At 40.5% G+C, this 10,260-nt stretch overlaps 1 long non-coding RNA gene across 1 annotated transcript; it reads left to right on the top strand.

Moving 5' to 3' along the window:
• Window positions 1-530: 530 nt before the first annotated feature.
• LOC132076503 (uncharacterized) lies at window positions 531-9,147 on the top strand. The gene is made up of 3 exons (XR_009418931.1): window positions 531-595; window positions 4,622-4,706; window positions 8,457-9,147. It is a non-coding gene; the product is annotated as an uncharacterized LOC132076503 (long non-coding RNA).
• Window positions 9,148-10,260: the final 1,113 nt, after the last annotated feature.

Here is a 10,260-nt window from a genome sequence, read left to right on the forward strand (position 1 = left end):
TCCTTTTTCCCTCCAATTTTTCATATGCAAATGAATCTCACAGAGCATGGTCATGAACTCTGGTCAGTCCAGGACCTTGAAAGAGTTATATGTACCAAAGAAAAGTGACCACTGAAAATAACAGTTCAGAATTATTTTGAATGCCCCATAAGAGCAAGGCTTGATCCTAAAGGTTTAGGTTGATTATGTATCTGACTCTGCCCATTTTTAACAGTTTATTTACTTGGTTATAAGGTTATCATTACCGATAGAAAAGAGTTATTAATGCTGACGCCTTCTCAAATGCAAAGTTTCTTTTGAATTGACAGCCAGAAAACGTAGGCACAGAGTTTGTGGTGATTGGGGTGGGGCTGGGCTGAGCCTCATCCCCCATGGGCACAGCTGTGAGCAGCAGGTGAATCCCATTGGAGCTGATGAGCCATGGAGTGCCCAGGGGCACTGAGCAACCAAAGGGAACAGAGGGCACACAGGGGCAGTGCATCAGCAGCAGGGGATAAAAGCCTGGGCTGAAGGACAAAAGGAGCAGGTGCTTGAGGCTCTCTGAAGTGGAATGGTGTTACTCTGTTTGAGTGGACACCTGAAGCCTTCTGATGAGGTATGGTGTTACTCTGTATGGGTTGAAGACTTCTGATATTGTGTGGTTATGCCCTGTGTATTGTGGTTGTTTCAGCTGCAACAAGAAAAGCCGTATGATTTAATATTTTTGTTTAAATTTGCTCAGGCTTAAATTGATTTTTCATAGTGAAAAATTTAAATACATTCCCAAATGTTTTAGGTCAATCAAAAATTAGTTTAGGGAAGTCTCAGAGAGGGGTCTGCAGTAAATGTGGGAATTGGGTGACACAATGGTGAGAAGATGTAATGGTGAAAGGAAACAGAAAGCAGCAATATACACTGTTCAGTCTGGAATCACTACTGCTTTCTAAACCCAGAATGAACTGGTTGTGCTTTGGGATTCTTCTTCCCTTCTCATGATCTCATCATCCCACATTACTTAGTCAGCTGATAAGTTGTTTCCTTGAATTTTACACTAGATTTTGTTTAAAGTACATTGTTATATTTGTTGTCTCAGGCATCAAAAGTTTGTGTCTCTGTTTCTGTACTACATATGTGTGAACAAAACTCTGTTTGATGGATCATGCTCGATGCCTGTGCTTGGTTGTCCAAGCAGTGTCTGATTTTGAATTGGCAATCTTATCATGAAGAAACATGTCTTCTGCAGTTCAGAGCCAAGTAGCTTATCTCACCTCTGAGACTGCATATCAACCTGAAGGTCTGAAACGAAATGACTTCAGTACGATCAGATCAATTTGCTGTGAGAAGCCCACATCACAATACGAGCCCACATAACTCAGCTGGCTTTGGCAGCTTGCTCAAGAGAGAGCTGGGCCTACATGTGCAGGAGCACTGAATTATTTCTCCTCTCTGGAGATGGAGAGGCAGAAAAGATCCCTTCAGGTCAGGGTTGAGGACTCATGAGGAAGTCAGCAATGAGACAGCTAAATTTTACCTCAGTATGCTGGGCATTCAACACTTTTCAAGGCTACGACAGCAAAGGTCAAGAGGCTAATCTTCTCAAAAGCAGATGAACACAGAAATTAATGTGACACATCTAAATGTTGCACGTGCCTTCCTAATTATCCTACCTAGTAAGTATTTTCTTCTAAATTAAAGTCCTTTCCTTTCTTGAGAAATAGTAGCATTTATTGTCTGATTATAGTAAGATGTTGAAGAGCTCAAGAGTTTTGTCTTGCTTTTCCTTTTTAGACACAAATATATTGCCCTTCATAGACTTATTTCATGTTAAAAACATGCTTGACTATTTTTCACATTTAGCATGCATGTAGTAACACAATATATTGTTTTGCTTTATTGCTGACAGTCAAGTTTTACTTTGCTTTCTGTAGCAATAAAAAGTAGCTTTAGCAGTACATCTGTCAAAATATTTACCTCCTAGGCCACCAAATTTAATGTCAGTATCTGCTTAGTATTTTGATTTCTGTTATCAATGCCAGAGGAAAGCAGATGACAGTGAGACCATGTATCATGCAGCTCCAAAGTTACAATAAAATATGACTTTTGATTTGGTGTCAATCCTTAAATGTGTGCAAATACTAAAGCAGATTGACAGTCATCTTAATGCTTGAAGGATTGATGTATCTAAGTTACTAATGTAACTAAATCTAAATTTCTATAGGGTAAGCATTGGTGTTAGTGCAGCACTTTTCAGTGATTCATTTTAGTTTGGATCAGTTTGAAAGGTATTGATGATGGTCAGGTGGATTGAGTTTGTTTGGTTTTTAACCCCAGGTTGTGCTCTCAAATCATTAATAGGTACATAAAAGGGTCCTTAAAATTGTGAGCAATTATCACTGAATTATTCAAGCTCTGCAAAGAGAGGGACCTGATGGTTACAGAGAGCTATACTTTTTTTCTGTCTCACTTCTTTTTCCATCTAAGCCTTAACAGGCTAGTGAAGAGGAGCTTTTCTGGCAGCTTAACTAAACCTCATATTTTAGTACCATCATCTCTATCTCCTGCTGGCAAAAATAGGGTAGCTACCCTTTGAACTTGGGCATACTTGGTATTTTTCTGCACCTTTAAATTGAATTAAGAGACGGAGTAGGTCTATGTGGGATGAGGAAGAATGATAAAAAAAAGAAATCACAGATTTTTCAAATGCTAGAAATATTACATGAAGGAAGCTTTAGAAATGAGAGATTGTTAAAATTATTTTGCTAAGCCCCCCTTCCCCTTTTACCCCTGCTTTTGTTATCAGCTTGGAGGCAGGGAATATCTGTTCTCCTTTCACTTACCCACATTCTCTCTGACACCTTTCACTTACCCACATACATTGTGTTCCCCATGGAGTTTTTCATCTTGTTGTAAAAATGACACTTTCAGGGATATGACTGTAGAGGCTGAAATGTTGATTACCTAGCATTAATCATTTCTGGAAATACCAGTCTCTAAAGATGCTAGTCCTCTGGGGTGCATATAAAATGCATGGAGAGGAGCAGACTGATGGTGTGTGTGGGACAGTACATATTTACTCTTGGCCATTTTGGCATTGATTTATCCTTTTGTGGTCACATTTTAAAAATATTGTTGACTTCCCATCCTAGTTAATTAATTGAAGAAGTCATCCTCTTTTGGTGTTGCTCTCCACTGGTTTCATTAATATGTAATGTAATTTCCCTTTGTGCCTTTATTGTCGATGTTCGAGAGCATATCTGCAGGAAAGGGTTTATACCATCAGTCTGGAATCCCACTTCCCTCTCAGCTGCTTTTCTCCATATTGATGGCATACAGGATAAACAGAACAAGTTAATTTGTAATCTTAGATAGAAAATGATAGCTGCACTGTTTCTGTCATTGAGCACTCTGCCAGTTTAAACAGCTGATTAGTCAGCTTCTGTGGAATCGATCTGAATCAGTTCCACCTGCGTGCACCCACCAGGAGCCACTTTATTGTAAATCAATCATTCTGAAAACATCTCACAAAGGGGCCAGTCCTCACTAACAAGCCATCAATTTAAACTGTCTGTCTGGAGAACTCTAGAAATTAGAAGTGCAACATTTATTCTAAAATTATGAGGAAGTTGTTTGTGTTTTATGTTGTTGTGGGTTTTCTTTTTTCTGTTTTAAATGATAGCCTGTAATATTTGGTGCTGGTGGTGGTGTTCTTACCTTTTTTACCTTTATTTTACTCCTATGAATTGGGTCACTTTTCAGACATCCCAAAAGTGTGGGTACTTTCTCATCGGAAGGAACAATAGGTTTGGAATTTTAACAACAATGGATGGAATGGATGGCCTTTATTACTAGAAGGCAACATTAACAGTAACTCAGAGACTTTATATCCTGCCCTTGTGCCCCTTGGGTGTTAAGATCGATCCCCAGAGTCAGAGAAGTTCTCCTTATTCTTTGACATGATGAATTGCTAAATTTTGCCTGTGCAGAGTGTGGGTCTTCCAGCTGGCAGTGGTTGGAGAATCTGCCCCAGGGGAAAGATACAGATATATGACTTGGTCTCCAAACCCTTCCTTTAAGACACTTCATACTATCCTAAATAAAAGAGAGTGGAGAAGGTATATTCCACCTTTTTTTTTTTTTTATTGGCCTGTCTAGGCATTTCACTTATGTCAACAAAAAAGCTGTGAGAATCATGTTTTCCAGTTGTGTAGAATCTCCAGAGTCTTATTCAGCTTGAGAAAAAAATATGGCAGCGCTTAGTTTGCAAGGTGTAGAGCAAAATACTGCATGTGATGTTACCCTGTGTAATTACACGCTGCCACCTGACTGCATTGTCAACGCTGTCTCTGATTACAAGGTAATTGCTTAGTTACTAGTTTGGATGCAAAGCCTTTCAGAGACTTGTGTATTAAACAAGTGTCCCACTCTTGGAGATGCAGTCAAAATAGAAGTTCAGTGAGGCTCATGTACAGAAAGTAATTTTTCACTTGGGTTACAGTGGGCCTGATCTATCTCTGCTTAACCCCAGCTGAAATCCTCTCATCTATCATCCCATTTATCATAGGATACACTGGTGAGATGTCTCTTATCAAATAGTGTAGGTATTCACAGCAAGTTCAGAGCTTCAGTTTTTCTCCTTTTGCAGGGAGAAATGTTGAAGACTAAAATGTGGATGGTTAAGGACTCAATTGCCCACTTCCAAAGCAGTGACTGCTTTTCTGACATGCATGGTAAGAGCCCAGGTGCAGAGAGGTGAACATCAGAGGATGACCACCACAATCCAACCTTTCTTCTGCAGAAAGTTGCGTTTTGAGATGGGTAAGGGAAGAGGACATTGAGAAGCAGATACCTCATGGCAGGACGGGCATTTTTATCAAGCTTTTTATTTGATGACTGCTCTTTCTAGAATATTTAAACTCAAAGATGAGGAAAAGTGCAAACATGGTTACTTTGAGATTATTTCATTATCACAGGATGCTGATTTAACACAAACTACAGTTGCAATGCCCTGTGTTGGTTTTTCAGGGCCTGGTTTTTGGCAGCAGGGGGGCTGCAGAGGTGGCTCCTGTGGGAAGCTGCTGGAAGCTTCCACCATGTCCAGCAGAGCCAATCCCTGCTGGCTCTGAAGCTGGGCCAGTTAGAGAGGCTGGTAAGGCCTCTGTGATAACATATTTGAGGAGAAAATAAAAACAAAGGGCACACAGCTTTCTCCTAGCCAGAGACAATGAGGAGCTGAGAACATGTGAGGGAAACAACATGGAGACTCCAAGGTCAGGGGGAAGGAGTGGCAGGAAGTGCTTCGGAGCTGAGGTTCCACTGCAGCCCCTGTGCAGACCATGGTGAAGCAACTGTGTCCGTGCAGCCTGTGGGGATCCGCAGGGATGCAGAGATCCACCCACAGCCCAGAGGGATCCACAGGGATGCAGAGATCCACCCACAGCCCCTGGGAGAGGTGCCCATGCCAGAGCAGGTGGGTGGCTGGAGGAGGCTGTGAGGCAGTGGGGACCCAGTGGAGAGAAGGCCCTGCTTCCAGGCTGGAGCAGCCTGTCCTTGGAGGACTGCACCCTGTGGAAAGTGAGAGATCCACGTTGCAGCAGTTTGGGGAGGACTGTCTGCCTGTGGGGGGCATTCCCATTGCAGCACGTGTGGTAGGGCTGCTGCTCATGAGATTGGAACCGTGCAGGAGAAGTTCACTGAGAGCTGTCTCCCATGGGAGGGACCCCATGGCCTCATCAGGGGAAGGATTCCTCTCCTGGAGCAGCAGAAGAAAATCTTGGTGATGAACTGACCAACACCCCCATGCCCTGTCTCCCTGTGCTGTCAGTGGGAAGGAGAGATTGGAGCTGGGGGAAGTTGGGTTGGTGTTTTTAAGGTCTTATTTTACTTCTCATTAGCCTCCTCTGATTTTATCAACAGTATTTTTAATTTGAGCCTGTTTTGCCCTTGGAGTGTTTTTTTTCCTGGCCCTTAACTCATGTACCTTTTGTTTAATTTTTCTCTCCTCTGCCCAGCTGTGGCAGGGGAAGGTGAGCAAGTGACTTTCATGGGTGCTTGGTGTTTGGCCAGTGTCAAACCATGACATGCCCATATTAAACTGATACCAAATAGTAATAATAGTACCAAATCCCTCAGCTGAAAATAAAATGAAAATGGCAACTTCTGTGTAGTTGGAAAAATATTTTAATAGGCAGAGATATCAAATCATTAGGTTATTGAGAGAGGTGGTTGTTGTCTGTAAGCACCTGGCTCATAGTAGTTGCTTCTGAAAATCTGAACTGCAACTAGAGGCTCTATCTGACCCTCCTGGCTGTCTTGCTGGCTGTGTTCCAGTGCCTCTAAGGATGAAATGGGACAACTCAATACAGAGTAATATGCAGTGCTATCTATGTTCCCTTCCCTGTCAAGTTGTTGATACATTATGGACATTTTTCATACTTTTGATTAGTAAACATGTAAGGAGGTGACTAGCAAAGACAGAATAGTGTGTGTGATAGGGCAGTGTGGTTTTATTGAGCATAACAAGTTGTATTTTTGCTGGAACCTTGTATCCCTCTGTGGCTGTGCATGCTGGCAGTCTGCAAGACTGCAGTTCTCTCTCGAGATGTCGGAGCAGCCTGGTGTGAGAAGTTGACTTACCTCATGCAAAAGAGAGCTGTGGGCGCATCCACCATTGCAGCAGATTCCAGAGTATGGAAGAGCTACATTAACCAAGATTAAAAAACCTCAGAAGTGCTAGGAGTTATATTGCAGCTACAGCAAAATTATTAACATGATGACAACTTGTGCACAAGGGATTAAAGGGCATGAAAAATGGAAACAGATCCATCTGTTCTTGCCAAAAGGAGCCAGGGTAGAAAATCACAAGTTTCTTATTGTATTTAGTACACCAGTACTAATTTTATTTCAGACCCAGTTGAGCTACAATAATAAAAGTATTTAAATGTATTTATATCAGTCAGGTGAGCAGATCAGATTTTGGATACATGTGTGAGATGAGCACATCCTGATCTGTTACTTTTGAGTAAGTCATTTATTACTCCATTGACTTAAACTGAATTTCTGTGGACTTAACCACTGTAACTGAGATCATATTCAGTAAAGAAAAGTGAAGCAAAACTCAGCTTGGTGTGAATGCTGATTTAAATTACTCTACTTGATCATTTATTGTAGGCACACAGTTTGTGGTCACTGGGGTGGGGCTGAGCCTCATCCCCAGTTGGCGCAGCTGTGAGGGGCGGGTGAGCAGCACTGACAGCAATGAGCCATGGAGTGCCCAGGGGCACTGACCAACCACCAAAGGGAACAGAGGGCACTGGATTTTTGGATGAGGTGGGCTCCTTGCTGAATAAATACCAAATAAACAGAACTATTGTGGGGAACTTTGTATTTTTGTTGTTTACTGTTGTTATAGCATTGTTAGCTAAATCCAAAGGTGTGTGTGAAGAGGAACAAGGCTCTGCTTAGGCAGCCAGTCCAACACAGAACTCTGTAAGAGGCTACTCAGTTAATATATCGGTCTCCCTAGCAAGAGTAACAAGACTGATCAATCCTTCTCAGCAATGAAAAATCAGACAGTCTAAAACGTTAGTGTGGCAACAGTGTATAGTTTGGGACCTAAGAAGTGCAATGACAATAGCAGTAAAAATCCCAATTTATGGGGCACTTTATCAAACAAATGTCTCAGGGCACCACAAAGTAAAAACATAAGAAAATGAAATCAAACAGAACTGTGGGCTTGATTGAAGGGAAGTAATTGATCATTTTTCCTAAAAGCATAATGAGAAAAACCAAAACTTTCATCTCTTGAGGTCTAATATAAAAGTTCAAAGCCTGTTTCAGATGTGCAGTGCTAACATTCTAAAGATGATTTTTTCCTTGCTGATTCCAGATTTTTTCTGGCAGGGCATGGAATAGGGTGCCTAAAATACTAGATTGAAACTCATTTAGAGTGTGCTTACCACCTTCTACTACAAAAGTTTATTCAAGGATTATAGAAAAATGACTTAAATTTGAAGAAAAGTACAAGAGATTAGTGGATATAATCTCTGATCCTTGGGATATTATCTCCCCTTTTTTGGTATGCCAACATCTTTGTTTCAGATTCATGCAGGTGCCTTTTCTATGTGACTGCACCGAGTGACAGACCAGGTCCTTTCTCAAGTTCCTTTCTGTTGATACTGGAACTCCCATCCTGCATCCAGCAGCATGATGGAATTATGTCTGTAAATGCTTTTTTCTACCCTCTCAAAGTGCCAGAGCAGGCACTCCTCTTGGCAGATAGTTGAGGTGAAGATGCTTAAATATAGAAAATGTCATCACTAATTATTTGTTCTGCTGCCCATGCTCATTTCTATGCTCAGTGTGATATCTATGTCAACTCTCACGTCCAATGAATAACGATATGGTCAACAAAGCTTTTCATCAATACTTTTGCTGATGTTCCCCACTCATTGATATTTCTCCCATGTTTTATTGAACAGTCTGTTGCTTCCAGTCGTCTTTACTTGTATGAACCCAGACACTGAGTAGAGAAGTTCCAGGCAAACAAAGAAGTCTGAAAAGTCTTCACCATTGAGGAGCTTCACCAAACTGACCAGCCCAAACTGCATTGCCTCTTTTGTGTGAATTCTATCTGAGCAGCACAGTTCAATGCTAGAAACTATTAAGCAGATTTAGAAAACAGACAACTATCCAGGCAAACAGTGCTTATGCCAGCTGAGAGTCCAGAAAAGGAAGCTGCTGGTCTGCACAAGGAGTACATTCTTTTGTGAAGCAAGATAAAGCTAACATACATACAGAAGAGCCAAAAAATGGGTTTGATTTCTCCAAACCTGAAAATAAATTTCACTTTTGTGTATATTTGAGGCACTTGCAAAAGAGCAAATCTCTATTACTAAAGGTAATGAATAAACATGCTTTCTTATCCTTATCCAGACAATTTAATCTCAAATCTATTAATATTTTTTTCCTTGAAACATGTTGTAAAATACACATTTTGTAAATGCTTGTATGTTTGGACAAGTTTTTAACACCCTTCTGTAAAAATAGTGGTTGAATTTTATCTAGTTTGGCATCAATGGAAAACCAGAAAGAAACACATCCCTGAATGTGTTTTGAACAGGAGTTGCAAACATTCATTGAATTATTAAACATTCATTAGCATTTGTTAAATACTCTTGCTGGAATATTAGTCCCTATCAAGAGGTACTGTGCTGTGTGAGTGCAATTTTATCTCTAGATAGATTATAGATTCATTACTTTTCTCATCCAAATAGGTTTATACAAGCAAACTTCTATTAACTTCCGTAACCTGTTTAGGGAAATTGCTTTTCAGATCTCTGGGCCCACGCTGTAATTCTGCTTCATTGTAGAAGTTTCAGAGAGGCTTGTTCAGACTAACTGGTAGGGAGTGTTCAGGACAGTGGTGCAGCAGGTGTGCTCTCAGGTTTTGCTGGGGCAGGGTGATCCTGGAGGAGCAGATCCTGGTCCACCTGGATCTCTCCTTTAGCTCAGCAATGCCAGATCCAGGACACTGATGAGCAACAATCCGTTTTCATAGGCATAAGGTATCAACCGTTGTAGAGATGATAGCTTGCTTTATTTTTCTAATTTGCACCAGAAAAAGAAGTTTTCCTAAGGAAAAGAAATAATAAGTTTCAGTTTAGCAAGGTTTGGCCTGGAGTAGAAGCCCTACTCTAAACTTTGTCCTACTTTGTATTATTTTCTTATACGGCTACAATTACTCTACCTTGTGGCTCCCAGGCTATAACCTTGTGGGACCAAAAAGGAAAAAAGACCATTTATACTCCATTGGGTTTGATGAAGTTGTAATGACCTGCAGTGTTCCTTTTTGAATTGCATCCATGTGCTGCCATGGAGATCATAATACTGATCTGATTGGTTGGAGAAAATAACAAAAAATTTCTCTCCAGAAACAAACAAACAAAATTTAAAAAAAAAGGATATTTCATATTTATTAGTTACATTTTCAGAGCTCTTTTTATCTTGGGCTTGAAATAAACCATGCATGCATGCAATGTCCTTTCTACTAATGAACAACTTAAATATAAAAGTGTCCAAGCACTTTCTGCCCCAAAAGAAACTGTCATTTGTTACAGTTTCAGCAATCTACATTTTGATAATTCTCTGCCTTGAAAGATAGAGGTCCTTTAATGACTGATTTTAATTTAAAAAGCCCCGTCTACTTATAACTTTATTAATGTTCTTTTTAAGTACACCTTTTTTGCAGTATAAGGTCTTTTTAATGACAATGAAACATATATA

The sequence above is a fragment of the Ammospiza nelsoni genome, chromosome 8, assembly GCF_027579445.1.
Source record: "Ammospiza nelsoni isolate bAmmNel1 chromosome 8, bAmmNel1.pri, whole genome shotgun sequence".
NCBI classification, from domain to species: domain Eukaryota; kingdom Metazoa; phylum Chordata; class Aves; order Passeriformes; family Passerellidae; genus Ammospiza; species Ammospiza nelsoni.